Source organism: Pinus tabuliformis, chromosome 6, assembly GCF_031772625.1.
Source record: "Pinus tabuliformis cultivar Carrire ecotype Pingquan chromosome 6, CPIR1, whole genome shotgun sequence".
NCBI lineage: Eukaryota > Viridiplantae > Streptophyta > Pinopsida > Pinales > Pinaceae > Pinus > Pinus tabuliformis.
In genome coordinates, this window is record NC_142292.1 from 1,899,791,745 (window position 1) to 1,899,808,178 (window position 16,434).

Genomic DNA, 16,434 nt, shown 5'->3' on the forward strand with positions numbered 1-16,434 from the left:
ATGTTGTTTAGGGCCTCAAAACGGCTCCAGAAGTTCAAGACCTGAAAAACTACCAAAAATAGTAAATTGTGCTACAACTAAGGAACTGAAAGAAACAATTGTGGGGGTCCAAGTGGAATATGTGGGTGGCCGCCAATATCCACCTGGATCAGTCCTCCCCCCTTCGGAAGCAATGGTCCTCATTGCGTTGACTGCCTCCATGATATGGGGAAAATTCTGCTGAACTTGGTCCCTTGTGTGCCACTTGCCTTGGTGTAGGAGTTGGCCATCTTTCACAACCCAAAACAGTTGGATCTTCTGCTGGCGAGTTTTCTTGATTTGCATGTCCATGATACGATTAGTTGTGACCTATTCCATGCAGTTTGGGTTTAGCTTTGTTGGTGTGAGTTGTTCTGCAATGTCTAATGTGTCCATTAATGGTGGAAAGTATGGCCGAAGGCGGTCCACATTGAACACTACGTGGAGGCCAAGGAATGCGGGAATGCTGCACTCAAAAGCATTGTCTCCCACAACCTTGGTGATAGTGTAAGGCCATATCGGAGTGGTTTGAGCTTCTGATGGGCTCCGATAAGGCAATCCTTTTGCAAATGAAACCAAACTTTGTCGCCCACCTCAAACTTGTTTGGCACCCGATGTTGATCATGTCGTCGATTGTACTTGGCATTAGACTTCTCCAAGATGTCCTGAACCTGTTGGCGAATGTGCTAGATGTGTTCAATAGACCTGGTTTCTTTATCAACCTCGGATTGTACATGTGTGGATTTTGTCTGTTGAGTCACATGAGGCATGGCGACATCAATCGGTCACAATGGTTGAAATCCCAAACCCACAAGAAGGGACTGTGATCAGTCGAGCTATGGAGAGCTCTGTCATAGTTGTGTTGCACATAGGGAAGGCTCTCATCCCAGGTTCGTGGATGCTTGGAGTTGTACATGCAGAGTATGTGCACTATCATCCTGTTGACGACCTTTGTTTGGCCATCAGTCTGGGGATGGAATGCAGTCGACTTCGTGAGCTTGGTGTCCAATAGTGTCCAGAGGCTCGACCAAAATGCGCTAAGAAACCTGCTATCGCGATCTGATATAATGGTCTGTGGGATCCCAAAATGTACCCACACTCATTCAAAGAAGAGTTTGGAAGTGTCCTATTCTGTGATACTCTTCTTGCAAGCCGCCAATATAGCCATCTTAGAAAATTTGTCCATGACCACAAATACACAGTCATTACCATGCTTGTTAGAAGGGAGGTCAGAAAGATAGTCTAGGGAGATGGATTCCTAGGGCTGGTTAGGACTAGGCATAGGAGTGTACAGGCCTTGCTTCTTGATAGTTGGCTCAGCGATGGCACAGGCAGTGCAAGATCTGATATATTTTCCAACATCCTATTGGAGTTTTGGCCAATAAAAATAGTTTAATACAGCCACAATTTTCTCCACGTCAAAGTGTCCTATGACCTGGCTGTAGTGCACCTCCCAAAATAGCTTGGCACACTCGCTTGAAGGAACAAAAAGGTGGCCCAGGTAGCATAATAATGCATCTTGGTGATGGAAATCAAGAACTTGCTTGTCATCCACTAGCATCTGGTATGTTGTGGCAAACTATGGATCATTTTTGTACAGTTGCGGCCATCCAGAGGTCTCATGGCCACAAGAGTTAAGAACAGTAGTCAGTGCTGCAACTGGGGGTCGACTAAGGCAATCTACAACATGATTGGTGTTGCCCTTCTTGTATTTAATGTTCAAGTGGAATTGTTGGAGATATGTAGACCACTTTGATGGCGATCGTTCTGCAACTTCCCTTGTGTCTGTATAAACTCAAGAGGTCGGTGATCAGTGTGGATGACCATCTCCTTCCTCAAAATGTAATGTTTCCATTGTCAACAAGCCTGCACGATAGAATACATTTCTTTATCATAGGAGGGGTACTTTTGACTTGTATTGGAAAGTGTCTCACTATGATAGGCCACTGGATGCGTGAGGACTACACCAATAGCATAATCGGAGGCGTCTATCTCAATTTCAAATGGATGCTACAAGTCTAGTAATGTGAGTATAGGTGCAGAGTAGACGTAGTGCTTTAGCTCAACGAACGCCTTCTATTGGGACTCAGACTAGAAAAACTTTGCTTTCAGTCTTCCTTTCGTAATCTGCCTCAAAGGCCAAGTGATATGGGAGAATCCCAACCCGAATCTGTTAATGTCAGTCTTTCCAGCCTTCCTCCAGTGATCAAATATGCTCTTACAAAGTGATTTTAAAGTGTCAAGGTCAAATTTTGTCATTTCAGTGAGTCTTCAAGCAAAATTTGGTCACTAGGCATTAGGTCTAGGGTTTGCTTTCACTCCTTCTAAAGTTGTCCAAATGCCAATCTATGTCACTATTCAGCTGAGTCTATCATCATTCATAGGGTTGTCATTATCATGTCAGTGTCGAATGAGTCATTTTACACCTTGTTCATGCTTCAGTTGCGCCCAGGCAAGGTCATTTACCTCTCCTAGGGTTTTGAAGGCAATATCTCTTGGACGGTCAAATCATTAGCGAAACTTGTATCCTGATGTTCATACACCTTCCCCTATCCTTAAAGTACCTTATCAAATGCTTCCCATCACTGAGATCCCCCAAAATCCTCATTTTCGCACAAACCCTAGTTTCTTGCTACAACCTGGCAATTTTCTAGGTTGGGCCTGTGTTTTGCCCTTTTGGACCCCTTCCCCTCACTCAATCTCTGAGATTCCACTTTCCCCTGCTTCCTAACATTCCTCCCTACTCCCAAAAAATTTCTCAAGAATTTAGAAGCCCCTTATCCCCTTCATTTCGCTTCATTTCGGCAAAATCCCTTGTTCCACACATCGGGATAAGTTTCACTCAAAAGATGTTTCAGAGCAATCAAAGATGAATTTTGGAAAACTGAGAGAGGTTTTTGTCCACAACATGCCAAGAAGAAAAACCTCCTTCACTTTTTGCACAGGTGTCATGGTTTTAGAGAAATGTCAAAAATACAATCGCCAGATCCAAGGAGGTTGGCCAAGGCACTAAAACGACAGAAAAGGCCCGATCCACTCCAAATTTTGACCAAATCCTCTTTGACTGAGCATGGTACTTGATTGGGGACTCCCAGCCCAAATTTCAAGAAATTTGGAGAAAATTTTGTCAATTGTGAATTTTTTGTGCCACACACAGGTTTTTGCTCTGAACGCGTAGCGCGCTACCCTGAAGATGGGCAAGTCCATTTCTCAAAAACTCAGCATTTTTGGATTTGTCATGACAAATTACACTTGCTCAGCAATGGACAAGACATTTCATCAAGTTTTGAGCCCTCAGAAGGTCAAAAAACATGCAAAAAATGACTTTCTGCTACTTTTTGGACGGACAGGAATCAGTCTTGGGAGATTACAATTTTGGAGGGGCAAATGACCACCAAATTGAGAAATTCCACTTGGGTTGGAAAGTAGACATCCAGACCTTTCCAACAAGCCTACTTTTGCCTCATTTGGATGCCGGGAAGTGCCTCAACAGTTGGCTCAAAGGCGTGCTACGCGTTCAGGATTGGGGCGCTACGCATCAGCACATTTTCTCAATTTTTCATCTACAGCTCAGGAATTCGCCCAGCTTTGACCAGTTTTGACTTGTGATGGGATTTTTCACCCTCTTTGATGTAATTAATGTATTTTCATGTTGACATGACACTTATTTACCTATTCTAGAAGATTCATTCATGAAATAGCAAACATTTAATGAATGAATTGGTTTCCTAGCTTATAGAGGCAAGTTGTTTTGACTGCCTAGATTGTAGTGCTTTGTTTAGAATTGGTTGAAACAGCTCCTAGAATGATGAGCTCGACCCCTAGAGGCAAAGAAAGGTGTTAGCTTGCCTATATTATGTATTTTCTTAGTCATTTTCATGGTTGGACTCTTGAGGGATAAGCTTCTATTGTATTACACTTTGTATCTCTGCAATTTTGGTAAAGGAAAGACCAGGGTTTTGCAGCCCTCTTTGGGATTCCTGTGGTTACTTGTGTTGATGGTGTGCTTCTCTTATGTACTTGTAAGTTTTATTATGTGTATCATTTTCTCACTTTTCCTTCTGCAAATTAGGCAAATGAAGTGATAAGGTAGAATTCATGATTGCTATGCTCTGCCTTTAAGTTTGCTTAATATCAATGTTTTTATCTGTTTAAGGAGAACTCATGGTGATTTCTTGCTCTCCTTAGCTCCTCACCAGTCATTCCTATCCACCCAACTCTTTCAAAGGCATCAAGATAGTCTCCTACCTTGCCCCAAAAAGACCTCTGTAAAAGCTGTGTCCCATCCCCGCACCCAAAATTGCTTTCCCCCTGTTTTCCACCAAAACCCTAAAAATCTGAAATCAAACCTTCTCTATCAGTTTACTAGCCTAAAATCAGTGTTCTTTATTGGTTATCTCTGCCCTTTGAAGATCTTTGCCGAGATAGACCGGATAGAGCCCTCTCCTATCCTCGTAGGGCTAGCTACGAGGCTAAGTGGTTTGATGTTGTCTTGGATTTTTCCTTCCTCAGCCTGAGGCCAAATTCGAGCGCTAACATATTGGCGACCATACTGGGGATGAACAAATGGTTTGCTTGTTGATGTCATTTGTTTTATTAGCTACAGATGGAGCCTGAAGTTATGCCAGGTAGCCTTCGAAACGCTTTTGCTTTGCATTAGCGAAAGTAGATAAACGCTGCTTTAGTCAATCTCCGGTCTAGCTTGTAAACGTGACATTTAACTTGTTAATTACCCCAGTACATGTATTAAGTTTAGATCTGATTGTTGATGGTGAACAACGATCAGACATTGGCAAGGCTGAAATCATTCACCTGGCGACTCTAAATCATTTTCGAGATCAGATCCAAAGACTCCACTGGAGGATGATCCCGACCAGCAGAAACATGAAAGGACAATATGAACATATCAGGTATTCAAGTTGGAATTGCATCCAAGACATTTTGTTCTTTGTCATAAATTATTTCTTCTCTTTTCCCAAGAATGTCAAGAAGGCTTTGCAAAGTATATTGTATTTGAGAAGAGATCCTCGGCCTGCAGTTGATTCTTTCCCTTTGAAGATTGTGAATACCAAAGATTTGCACGCCTTTGAGCTTGATCAAGACCTTTCTTCTAAATCTTGTGATGACCATCTTCAAATTGATGAGCCTCAAGAGACCAAGATTGATTCTATACCTGCTGTACATATCCCTACACCTTGTAAAATTCCAGATCGATATAAACCTCTTGTTTTACCTTCTGTTCTCCATGCTTTCCCCAAAAACTATGATCTATACTTGCCGAGGTTTGACGGTGAATGTAAGAATGTCAACGCTGAGCAACATGTGCAGAATTTTGAATCTTTTCTAGATCTTTTTGAAGTTGATGAAGAAGATGTCAGTATAAGGTTTTTTGCTCTTTCTTTGCAAGCCAAAGTCAAGAGTTGGTTCAAAGCCCTGCCTGATGCAAGCATCCCAGATTTCCAGCAGTTCGTCAAAGTTTTTCTCGATAGGTGGATGATCGGGCAGAACCTTTTCTTGATTGTAGAAGAGTATAACCAGCTGAAAAGATTGCCAGGGGATACAGTACAACAGTTTTCAGCCAGATTTAACCAAGTTTATTATTCGATGCCAGTTGATATAAGGCCTACTCCTAGATCGGCTCTCTTGCACTATCCGGGTGCCTTTGATCCGGAGATGGAGTTTCAGCTGAGAGAAAGGGATATTGCAACACTTCACGAGATGGAAAACAGTGCAGTAAATGTAGAGGCTCATCTGCTGATCCGAAGGGCAAGGTTGAAGAAAGAAGAGATGAAAAACATAGATCCGGAAAAATCGACATTTCTAGAGGTAAAGCTTGACATTTTGGTAAGTGCAGTGGAAAAGATGTTGGAGAAGGTCACCGCAAGAAATGCTTATGATGTTCAAGCTCATGGCTCGCTGATTGAAGAAGAACAAGTTGCTGATCCAAAACATTTTGTTTCTTATCCTAGTTGTCATAGATCTGATAATGATTGTCTTATAGATCATCTTGGCGAAGAAAGAATTGTTGATATGACCTGCATGCTTGATGATATGTTTTATACCGATGATTTGCCTCAGTTTGATCAGTATGATGATGATTATGTTCTCCAAACAGAAGCTAATCTTGCAATCAAACAAGCAGCTAGTTTGTGGGAGGAAGAAGTTCACTTACAGCAGCTCGAGTACAATGATCAAATGATGCATAGCAGCTATGACAATGATGAGGAAAGTGCATCAAAGTTTGAAGTAAGTGAAGGATCTTTGCCTTTTTGTTTTGATTCGTTTCAGTTCATCAGAGATAACTACCATGCAATCAGAAATCAAATGTCAACAAGTCTTGATTTGAATCATCTTGAGAGCAATGAAAATTTTGTTCAAGACTTCTCATATTCAGATTTGCAACCCCCAAAAGCCATTGATTGTCAAGTTGCAGTTGAAGACTTGGAAGTGGACACACATGATTTAATGATTCAAGGTGACTCCGTACCATTCTGTTTTGAATCATTTCAGTTTTTGAAAGGTAGATTGCATAGTAAATCTTCAAATGAACAGCCTATAACAAATCAGCAATCTCTCAGTGTTAATGTTGAGGATGAGATAGATAACAAAATTCTTGAGCAGCCTGTAGCATCCAATTTGCAGCCACCAAATGAAATTGAAGGGCAGATTACAGATGAAGCTATGGAAGATAAAATACATGATTTGATGATGCGGGAAGATTCTATACCCTTTTGTTTCGAAGCATTTCAGTTTATAAGGCAGAATCTTCGTAAAATCTCTCAAGAAAAAGATGAACAGCTAGAAGGATGTCATACATTTTCAATGGATACATTGCAGCAGCCTTTTCAAGTTTTTCATGATCCAATAGCTGATGTTTTGGATGAGGTTTGCAGTGAAAGTCTTTCTCCATTGACTACATGTGAGCTTGAAACATGTGCTCACATGAACTTGATCCGGCAGCCGGTTTCTTTGTCATTTTCAGCAGAGGTCTCGTCACAAGGCTCAGATCAAAGTTTGCATTCATGGTATGAGGAAACGAGAAGCAATCCATTAGATGAGCTAAGTTCCAGTGTGCTTGAATTTCAAGATCCTTATGCAGTGTTTTTGAAGGTGGATAGAGAATTCATATCATTCGACAGATCTGGTTCCAAGTTGTCATGGGAGTTGCCTTTCAGTAGCTCTCTCTTGTTGTTCATAAGCGAGCACTTGCGCAGAATTCGAACAGCAGATGGAATACTTACCTGGTTGCATTGGTTGTTTCATTTCACTTGATCAAGTGATGAATGAAACTATTAGAGTAGGTTTTGATAAATAAGCTCCCTTTTGAGCATCATTTCCAGTTGTCAGTTGTGTTTAAGTATTAAGTCAGTCATGAGTCATTTGTGAGTCAGGTTTCAGTCAATAAATGAGTCAAAGTCTTGTGTCGTTTACCGAAATAATGACTCCATCGCCCAATGGATGAAGGCACTGTCTAGCTCTTACAGAGATCTGCGGTTCTTGGCACCTCCAAGGAGCTACCATCCCCATTGGAGCCAATGTTAATGTCAGTCTTTCCAGCCTTCCTCCAGTGATCAAATATGCTCTTACAAAGTGATTTTAAAGTGTCAAGGTCAAATTTTGTCATTTCAGTGAGTCTTCAAGCAAAATTTGGTCACTAGGCATTAGGTCTAGGGTTTGCTTTCACTCCTTCTAAAGTTGTCCAAATGCCAATCTATGTCACTATTCAGCTGAGTCTATCATCATTCATAGGGTTGTCATTATCATGTCAGTGTCGAATGAGTCATTTTACACCTTGTTCATACTTCAGTTGCGCCCAGGCAAGGTCATTTCCCTCTCCTAGGGTTTTGAAGGCAATATCTCTTGGACGGTCAAATCATTAGCGAAACTTGTATCCTGATATTCATACACCTTCCCCTATCCTTAAAGTACCTTATCAAATGCTTCCCATCACTGAGATCCCCCAAAATCCTCATTTTCGCACAAACCCTAGTTTCTTGCTACAACCTGGCAATTTTCTAGGTTGGGCCTGTGTTTTGCCCTTTTGGACCCCTTCCCCTCACTCAATCTCTAAGATTCCACTTTCCCCTGCTTCCTAACATTCCTCCCTACTCCCAAAAAATTTCTCAAGAATTTAGAAGCCCCTTATCACATTCATTTCGCTTCATTTCGGCAAAATCCCTTGTTCCACACATCGGGATAAGTTTCACTCAAAAGATGTTTCAGAGCAATCAAAGATGAATTTTGGAAAACTGAGAGAGGTTTTTGTCCACAACATACCAAAGAAGAAAAACCTCCTTCACTTTTTGCACAGGTGTCATGGTTTTAGAGAAATGTCAAAAATACAATCGCCAGATCCAAGGAGGTTGGCCAAAGCACTAAAACGACAGAAAAGGCCCGATCCACTCCAAATTTTGGCCAAATCCTCTTTGACTGAGCATGGTACTTGATTGGGGACTCCCAGCCCAAATTTCAAGAAATTTGGAGAAAATTTTGTCAATTGTGAATTTTTTGTGCCACACACAGGTTTTTGCTCTGAACGCGTAGCGCGCCGCGCGCTACCCTGAAGATGGGCAAGTCCATTTCTCAAAAACTCAGCATTTTTGGATTTGTCATGACAAATTACACTTGCTCAGCAATGGACAAGACATTTCATCAGGTTTTGAGCCCTCAGAAGGTCAAAAAACATGCAAAAAATGACTTTCTGCCACTTTTTGGACACACAGGAAGCAGTCTTGGGAGATTGCAATTTTGGAGGGGCAAATGACCACCAAATTGAGAAATTCCACTTGGGTTGGAAAGTAGACATCCAGACCTTTCCAACAAGCCTACTTTTGCCTCATTTGGATGCCGGGAAGTGCCTCAAAAGTTGGCTCAAAGGCGCGCTACGCGTTCAGGATTGGGGCGCTACGCATCAGCACATTTTCTCAATTTTTCATCTACAGCTCAGGAATTCGCCCAGCTTTGACCAGTTTTGACTTGTGATGGGATTTTTCACCCTCTTTGATGTAATTAATGTATTTTCATGTTGACATGACACTTATTTACCTATTCTAGAAGATTCATTCATGAAATAGCAAACATTTAATGAATGAATTGGTTTCCTAGCTTATAGAGGCAAGTTGTTTTGACTGCCTAGATTGTAGTGCTTTGTTTAGAATTGGTTGAAACAGCTCCTAGAATGATGAGCTCGACCCCTAGAGGCAAGGAAAGGTGTTAGCTTGCCTATATTATGTATTTTCTTAGTCATTTTCATGGTTGGACTCTTGAGGGATAAGCTTCTATTGTATTACACTTTGTATCTCTGCAATTTTGGTAAAGGAAAGACCAGGGTTTTGCAGCCCTCTTTGGGATTCCTGTGGTTACTTGTGTTGACGGTGTGCTTCTCTTATGTACTTGTAAGTTTTATTATGTGTATAATTTTCTCACTTTTCCTTCTGCAAATTAGGCAAATGAAGTGATAAAGTAGAATTCATGATTGTTATGCTCTGCCTTTAAGTTTGCTTAATATCAATGTTTTCATCTGTTTAAGGAGAACTCATGGTGATTTCTTGCTCTCCTTAGCTCCTCACCAGTCATTCCTATCCACCCAACTCTTTCAAAGGCATCAAGACAGTCTCCTACCTTGCCCCAAAAAGACCTCTGTAAAAGTTGTGTCCCATCCCCGCACCCAAAATTGCTTTCCCCATGTTTTCCACCAAAACCCTAAAAATTTGAAATCAAACCTTCTCTATCAGTTTACTAGCCTAAAATCAGTGTTCTTTATTGATTATCTCTGCCCTTTGAAGATCTTTGCCGAGATAGACCGGAGAGAGCCCTCTCCTGTCCTCGTAGGGCTAGCTACGAGGCTAAGTGGTTTGATGTTGCCTTGGATTTTGCCTTCCTCAGCCTGAGGCCAAATTCGAGCGCTAACAGAATCCACAATAAAAATTTGTGAGGCCCAAAAAGTTGTGATGCTCTGTTAGAGTGGTCGAGGCTAGCCAATCCTGAATGACTTGGATTCATCTATGGTGTAACCCAGATATTGGACCTGGCTCATGCCAAAGGTGCATTTCTCCAAGTTGGCACACAGTTTGTGTTGTCGCATAGTTTGAAGGACCTGCTGAATGTGTTGCAAGTGCTCTTCCCAACTCTTGCTGAAGATGAAGATGTCGTCCAAAAAAACAACCATGAAAAAGTTGGTGAAGGGTCGCAAGATGTCATCCATCAACCTCATAAAAGTAACAAGGGCATTTGTCAACCTAAAGGGCATGACCAACCATTAAAAAGGCCTTCCTTGGATTTGAAGGCGGTCTTCCATACATTTGTGGTCTCTATTGGAACCTGGTGATAGCCAGACTTCAGATCGATCTTGCTAAAATATTTGGCCCCCTTGAGCTATTCCAGAGAGTTATCAATACATGGGATTCGATACATGTTCCTAACAATGATTTTTTCTAGTACCCAATAGTCAATGTAGAGCCTCTAGGTCCCATACTTCTTATGTACAAGCACAATTGGGCTCCCACAGGGTGATCAACTTGGTCGGATGTGCCCTTTCTGTAACAACTCCAAGATCCACAGCTTGATCTCTTCATTTTCTAAAATGGAGCAGCAGTATATCGGTCCATTAAGTAGGGGTGCTCCGAGAGTCAGATCGATCGGTACCCCTGTGGGTGAGGAGAAGATGTCCCTGTATTCTTCCACAACCTTATCCACCTGTTTTTGCTGCATGGAGAACCCCTTCCCAGGGGCCATGGATGTGGCCACAATCTTCTCCTTGAAATTGAATAAAAAAGAAAACAAATTTCCCTATTTGAGAGATCATCCTACTACATTGCTTAGCAGAGATCAAAGAGATGACGGTATGCGGAGCTACCTTCGGTATCCTATATAACTTATTGCCTAAAGTAATAATAACAGTGTGAGGCCTAGACTTGTACACATCATGACGCTTCTGCAAGTATGGTTGGCCTAATAATATATCACAAATTTGAAGACGAACAACATCACATAATAACTCATCCATGAAGGGCTTGATGCTATAGATAAGGCAGCAGTGTTGGCTGATGCGAAGATCTCATCCTTGGTGAAGCCACTCAATAGTGTACGACTACGGGTGTGGTGTGGTCAATAAGCCCAACCGCTTCACAACCTCTATTGAAATGAGGTTCTTTTGGCTCCTGTTGTCGAAAATGAACTGTAGCAAAGAACCCTTTACCCACATTTGTGAGTGAAGACACGCTCCCCTCTTTTATGTTGATTTTGGGTAGCATTAGATGTGCTCTAGCTCCGAAATTTTGTGGAGGGGCTAGAACAAATGAGATCTCCAAGACCCAGAAATCGTTTGGTGAAATTCCACCCAGATTGTGTTTTATTAAAATAATTAATATTTTAAATGGGATTCCTAAGTCTATACTTTAAAAAATAAAAATATTTATGGTTATTAATGAAAATATGGGTGAGAAGCTTCTAAGTGACAAAGATCAAGTCTAATTTAATCTTAGTCGTTGATTAGGGACTTAATCTTAGCCATTGATTCATCAACAGGAAAGGTATAAGAGGAGGCTTGAGGGTCAGTTGGAGATACACCAAGTTGATCAATCAGCTCAATTTTTTTAGGGCATGGTTTGCTGAGAAAATCGAACAAGTGATCTTAGTTGCAGCGAGAGGGGCAGAAGCAGAGATTTGGATCGGAGAGGAAGTTCCGAGCCAAAGAGTACGTAGCGGAGAGGCAGCTTAAGCATCAAGGAGGCAACACAGAGACCTACGCAGTGCAGGAGGGGCTCACGCAAAGCTGATATAGTCCAGAGGGACTCTTGCAGTGGCAGTGCAGAGTATTCGTCAGTAGTCCGAGATTTTGCTGGAGAAGCGAGGTTCTAAGTCGAGAGGGCTGAACAACAGTCTTCATCCAAAAAATCGATCCAGCAGAAGAGGAGACACAATTATCTAGAGGCAAGACGCTGGCCCACGCAGTGATTGCATAGGGACTTCGCAGTGTTTTCCGAGAGGGTGTCAGATCACTCATTAGATCAAGTGTGACTTGGGGAGCAAGGTAAACCCTCAAATGTATTTCTTGTTGCTGTGATTTCACCGTAAGGTTAGGCAGTGTGAGAGGCAACCTGTTGTACTCAGATTCTACTTGCTTAATAATACAAACCCTCTATCTGTTGCACCAGTTTTCCCGCATTGGGTTTTTCTGGCGACGTGTTGTCCAAAAATAACGGTGTCCCTTGTATGTTTGTCTAATATATTGTTTCAGTTTATGATCTATATGTCAGTGTAGTCTGCAATAGTGTTTACATCACTATTTATCTAATTAAATAACTTGTTGAATGAAATAACAAGTAGGAGATGTTAAACCAGTAATTGCAGTAGGATTTCTGGTTGTAAAGATTCAAAAATTTTCACATTTTGGATCTTCGGGCTCAATCTTCTGGATCTTGGTGGTGGCAACAGTGGCGTTGGGCTCCGCATCAATAATCTACTTCCCTTTGTCATTCCCCTTGTAAGGCTCTAACTCAGAGTCATAGCATGCACCTGACTTTGAAGCCTTTAGTTCAACCACCAGTGACTGGTTGGCTCGACACTCACTTGTATTGTGAGTGGGGCTTTTATGGAACTCACACCAGTTTCCCATGTCCTTTTTCTTCATATTGTTGTTCTTTGCTTGCGGCTTGGGCGTTTTGTCCTGGATCACCCCGCCTTCGCTTTGTCCTTTATTTTGCGGTTTAGGGGCACTCTTTCCTTGCTTTTGATTCGCAAATCCAAAGTCGCGCTTCTTTTGTTTAAATTTTTGTTCAATCCTGGCAACATATCGGTATGTTGCACCAAGCGAAAAAATGTCCAAGAACTTCATTTCTTTCTAAATGTAGTTGTGCAGACAGTCGGGGTACCTAAGCACTAGACGTTGCTCAGAGTTTTTGATACCCAAATTTTGTGCACAGAGTATGAAAAATATTTGTGAGCTCATGCACATCTTGGTCCCTTTGTTGTCGTAGTGTGGTCCACTGTATGTACTTGTCCTCATAGCTCCCCACGAGGTAATATTGTTCCTTGACAGCATCTCGGAAAGAGTTTCAAGAAGGGGCAGTTGTGAATAGAAAGGGTTCCTCGGCCCTTTTCTCACAGTAAATTTCTCACCAGTCCTTGACATGGGGAGTAGCCTTAAGTAGTGCAAAAATAATCTTCTCCCTATCAGAGAAACTATGGACCGAATAGTAGCCTTCCAACAAATTCAACCATTTATCTACAACATTTGCATCTATTTGACCTTCGAATATAGGGATATTGATGTTTACTTGTACCTAAAAGGGGGTGGCACCTCCGAAGTGACTATTGGATGAAGATGCGTCGTCGGTGGGCATCTGCCGAAGGAGTTGGGCAAAGTTGTCCATCATTGCGTTCCTTTGTCGCTCGAGAGCTTCTTCAAGCAATATTTTGAAAGGATCTCCTACTCTCTCGTCTTTCTTTTCTTCCACCATGGAAGACTGTTGGGATTGGTGAGGCCAGCCTTACAAAGGTTCAACCAATTTGAGCCTTAACTCCTTATACTCCAACCTCGTTGGGAACATGCACAAAAAAACAAAGAAAGAGTAGACAACTCTGATAGCACTGATCCAGAATTTATGAAGGAACGAAATGAACTACAGATATGAACAAAAACACGGACATACAGTGAAAACAAAACTTCAATTCATCAATAACAAAGTACTAAAAACTATTTACATGCAGACTAGAAATCAACTAGCTCAGGCAATGGTAGCTTATCTCTGAGAAGAGATCTGGTGGCTACATGTTGCGAACATCTCGATAACATCTCGATTTTATCCTGAAATCACGATTTTTTGGCCTAGCCGATGTTTGCCGATTTTTACCGATATTTTATTGGTATCTTGATTTTGTCGACGTTTGCCGATTTTTACCAATATTTTCTCGATTTTTACGATTTTTTGGTTTTTTGGACCCTTGCCGATTTTATCCCGATGCCGATGTTCGCAACATTGTTTTGAACTGTGTTACAATGAGGCTTGAGGACCTATTTATTATTGAAAAATAATGGAAAACCCTAAACATCCAAAAACCTAACCCTAGGAAATGAAGTGCCAAAAATTTGTGAGCTACGTTGGGGTAAATTGGTACATTAACTTCCCGAGGTCGTAACTTTGGCATATGATATCCACTTGACGTGTACGATACCTCGTTAGAAATATCTATCTGAGGACTACAACTTTCAACTATGAACCCTCACCACAAGCTACGTGTTTGCCCATTTTCCCAAAAAACGTTGTTTAGGGTCTCAAAACAACTCCAGAAGTTCAGGACCCGAAAAACTGCCAAAAATAATAAATTGTGCTACAATTAAGGAAACTGAAAGAAACAATGGTGGGGTCCAAGTGGAATAGGTGGGTTGGCCACCTAGAACAACACACCTAGATCATCTAGTCAATCACAAGGTCAAACTGATCAGTGAAGCAGACTTGGTCAAACCTAGTCCAACTGCCTCCTAGTCAAGTCAAGCAGTTGCCCAAAAACTTCAACCTAATCCGGTCTACTCGAGCAGAAACTCAAGCTGCTTTTGCACCCAAGAATCTCGGTCTTGTTGTCCTAGTATGCCTCAGAAAATTCATCCTTTCTATCACACGTGCAAAGTCAGTTGTAGTGAGGAATGATACATGTGTGAGGTTTGATGGAGAGAGAGAGAGAGAGATTTTGGTCTTCTTCTTCTTCTTCTAGACAAAGTTGGCCTTCTATTCCTTGTTTCCATCACAAAATATACTTTGTTATATGTGTGATCCGAATTTGGTTGCCTATTTGACTAGGGCCGACTTGACAAGTTGGAGGGCCAACTTGTCTTGTTTGAAGCCAAAAATTCGAATATCAAAATTCAAAAAAAATCTTTTGAAAGAGGACATGAAGAACATGCCCTATATTTATCATTACTTATGCATCAAAGTCTAAAAATATTAATTATCAAGGCCGACCACAGTTACAAAATTCAACAAGGTTGACTAACCATGCCTAATTTTGCCATATATAAACATGTTTATGTTGGAACTATTGTTGTCATTGATGTCAAAGGCAGGGGGAGACGAAAAAAGTCCAAGACAGAGATTACAAGACGCAGATTGTTGGAAATATTGATTTTGGATACCCTATCTTTGAAGGCCTTTTTACTCTAAAGACCTAGCTCAAATGGGAGCATAGGATATGGTTGAAAATTCTATTCCGAGATCTTTCAAACAATATATGGTAATCCCTCTAACTCCAAAGGAATAATGAGATATGAAAGATTCTGCCACGTTGGCCCAACCAGAGTTTTATTACATTGGCGGTAATTGCAATGATACTGATAATAAATTTAGAAATTATATTACAAATTTTTGGGTGGCCACATTTAAGAAACTAGACTGATAGGTCAATTTGTATCCTTTCATGTGGCATCTATTGCTTGTAATGATAGACATTAGTGTCACATATATGATTCTATTGCATCTACAGCTATATGAGGGAGTACAAGTTTTCAACATGTGTCATGCTGGTTAAGATGTCTGCCATGAAGGTAGTAGGTTAATGGCTAAAACACAATTACCAATAAACAGGAGATTTACTAGACGAATAGAATCATTTATTAGACAAGTAGGATGTAAATAGAATCATGTCTTCGTAAAGCATTGAGGACTAAGTTGAACCAAAGAGAAGCACCCACAAATCTGCATAGTGAAAATGGAAAACATATCTTGCCTTACTTGATGAGAACATTGTTAAGAAAACTAGGGCAATGAGATGAGATGATTTTTCTTGAAATGATAACTACTTGTGATGTATTTTTACTTTACTTGATTGACGTCTTCTTCTTTAATTATTATTAGTGTTCTTTATCATCAAACAGCTACCAAATCATAAATAACAATGAGACAAAGGACACAAGCCATAGGTGATCATCCAAGGCCAAAACCTTTCCAATCAAGAGAGGAAAACCCACAGAATTCTTCTTCTTATAGAATCTTCAATTCACGAATTCCAAGACCTAGACCCTTGACCAATAACCACTCCAAGACCAAGGCAATGCCTTTCCTTAATGAGTTCTCCTTCCACAAAGTCAACCTCAGTCAACCTAGCCTTTCTGTAGCAGAAGCTTCTCCTTCGACCTCCTTTTCGGACCTGCAACTTCTTGACTGTAATTCAGCCTAACTGCAGAAACCCTAGGCCATACATGTCAACAAGATCGTCCTCCTTTCTTCTTCGCTTGGTGAGATACTTCTTCTTCAACAATTCGGCCTTCAAGATGATTCCTTTGCCACCCAAATTCAGACTTCTATGATGACTGTAAGTTTGGTCTTCTTGCAGCAGTGAGAGCCCTAATTCTCTTCGCACGTGTGAGATATTTCTAGCCCAAAACAGATCAGAAATTACTTCGCTCTTCTTTCTCCTTCCTTC

At 41.2% G+C, this 16,434-nt stretch overlaps 1 protein-coding gene across 1 annotated transcript in view; it reads right to left on the reverse strand.

The window, feature by feature from the left end:
* Nucleotides 1-16,434, reverse strand: part of ISA3 (isoamylase 3) — a 382,462-nt gene that overhangs the window by 16,719 nt on the left and 349,309 nt on the right. The gene's annotated exons all lie outside the window — the stretch shown is intronic.